Here is a 2736-nt window from a genome sequence, read left to right as displayed (position 1 = left end):
GTCTTACTTTATGCTGTAGGCATTTTCAGTACTATAGTACTAATTTTCAAAGTGGTACAGTGACGAGAAACATATATACAGTGTAATAAACAATGAATTAAAAAAGAAATACATAAATAGATAAAACCATTAGTTGGAAAAACAGAATCCAAGAGGAAAAAGGAGCCTTACGACAGGCTTAATAAATAACAATGCCTTTCAATAAACTAATTGTGAACTTTCCCATCCACAACAGCTCGGCTGTGGAATATCCTACCTCCTTCCATTAAAAACTCCACTCTGTCCGAGAGTTAGAGGCAAGCCTTACAACCTGTCTGTTAACTCAGTTTATTGTGTGTTGGGTTGGTAGTTTTTGCACTAATTTAATTATAATCTTTCTTATCCTTTATTACCATTGATTTACCTTTGTCTTTCACTCATGAAAGCATAGTCTGTTGATTTTGGTTGGAGTGGGCTGAACTTGAGGGATATATAATGATAAAAATGGAGGATAGTTAGCCCTTGGTAACCGCAAGAAATAAACACTATAGAAATACTAAGTAAACAAGTATCTTATGATTTTTATAACAGGTTCAGGTCTCCCTCTAATTAAAAACCCAATTAATGATCACCTCTAATTAGAGACCATCTTTCTACAGCCTCCAAAGAATATTTATCTGTTTTTTTGTTTTTTTTTACAATAGAGGTTTCCGTGCAATTATAGAATAGTGGTCTTTAATTGGAGGTGGTCTTTTATTGGAGGGGTTTATATTTAAAAGGAGACATGTGATATTTTTTCTAACTAAAGACAAATTCTACAAAAGGCCATGAAATCCCTGTTCCCAAAAGTTGTCTTTAAACAGAGAGAGACCTGTAATACCAGGTTAAACTGCTTTTAACTAAACCTGGCTGTTAGCCAAGTGGATAATTACTTGGTCCCCTGGGTGTAATAATCCACCTCTATTGTCCAGTAAATTAGAAATAGATATATCCTACTTTATAACAGATTGGACTGATGGACAATTGAGTGGACAATCACCTTCTATCAGAGTCCCTTAGCTGCCATTAACTGTCAGTTTTTTCTAAACATTACAGAATCAGTTTCAGAATTGTTTACATAGCATCAACTAAACAATAATACTGTACTTTAAAGTTTAAGGATACAGTTCCTTTGTTATATCATGGAGCTATACATAACTAAATATATTTACCAATTGGCACTCATTTAATTTCGATTGAGATGGCTACCTGGTTGACCACAGTATAGCAATGATCTATACAGTAATCATCGACCAGTAGTGACGTCACAATTATAGCCGGCTAAGCATTAAGACCGTCTAAAGACCGCTTATAGTTATCTGCCCCTGGTAGCAACAAGAACAGTCCAGTGAGGTTCTGTTTTCTGCCTTGCAGGGACCCAAAGAGGGCTTTATTTGCTTCAAACCAACACAGTTGGACTACGTATGATAGTGTGCTGTAACAGGGTGCTAACCCCCGAGCAAATTCCACAAAATAGTGTTATTTAGGTAAAGAATAAAATGGCTAAAACCCTGAAGATTCCAGGGGCCATAGACCCCCAAATGCTCCCACAACACAATGTTGGGTCCGCCCCTGAGAGCATTTAGCAAACCGTACTGGCAATGATCCCGATTGCAATTAACTAGTGATGCCTTTAGGGCGTGGCCAGCCCCACCATGCCCACAGGCCCCAATGGGAGAAAGTAGGCCCCTGAACCCTAGGAAAAATCACCGAAAATCTGGTTTTATGTTTTAGCCACAGAGTACCGATTTAGGCCCACTTGCAATTGCAGCCCCAGGCCCAGAGGCCCTTAATCCGGCCTTGATGATTGTTACGGTATTTAACGTGATGTGTTTTTAATGCACAAAGCACTGCAGAAGCTTTGCTTCTTTTTTTTTTTTACTTCACTCGCTTACTTAACTTCACTCGCTGTATTTGTTGGTAGTGGTCACTAATAGTTCAGTGGCTGATTATGCCTTTTTTGAGATTGAACTATGGGATACGCTATTAACTATGATGTGAGGCATATGAACATGCATCTTTGTGTGTACTGCCCACTTTCAAGCAAGTAGACATTTTCTATTATCTCTATACTTGTAATGAGTAATGGAATCTCAGGGTTGTAGCTGGACGCTTTTAAAGTTTTGATAACAAGAACGAGAACAAAAACGGCAGTGAGGCTCTGGGTTCAGGCGCCTTGCGCTGACCCGAAAAGAGCAGTCTTGTTTTTTTCATGAGGTTGAAGAATCATGGGGCTGGCTTTGTTATAGTAAACCTATGAAATATGATGGCCTGCCTAGGCTTGTTCCGGGGGAAACTAAAAATAAATGTGTTATTCGGCCTACCGCCACTGATTATAAAAATATATAGTATTAAGCAGTAGGCACGTCATGTTCCTCCACTCTGTGGGAGTTTTTTTTTAATCTGTGAGAAGAAGTCTTTGTTTTACAATACTTTGTCAAATAAGTTGTTACCAATCAAACTATAGAATAATACTATTATATAGTATTTTTTATGATGCACTACTAATTCTATTTATAGTTTTGTTAATCATTTGTAGTGTTATTAAATTAAATAGTTTTGGTGCTAATAAATATAGTGTATAATATAATTATTTATATTAATGTTTTTGCCAATAAATTATAGTGTTAATTAAATTATATTATTAAATGAATGGGCTTCGCGGTTAATTCGTAGTGTTAAATTAAATTAATTTATATTAATAGTTTTACTGATAAT

This window comes from Anneissia japonica, unplaced genomic scaffold (genome assembly GCF_011630105.1).
Source record: "Anneissia japonica isolate Jap-2015-1 unplaced genomic scaffold, ASM1163010v1 scaffold287602_len1038180_cov171, whole genome shotgun sequence".
Classification (NCBI taxonomy): domain Eukaryota; kingdom Metazoa; phylum Echinodermata; class Crinoidea; order Comatulida; family Comatulidae; genus Anneissia; species Anneissia japonica.
The sequence above is the reverse complement of the archived record's forward strand: the minus strand, read 5'-3'. Positions refer to the sequence as shown.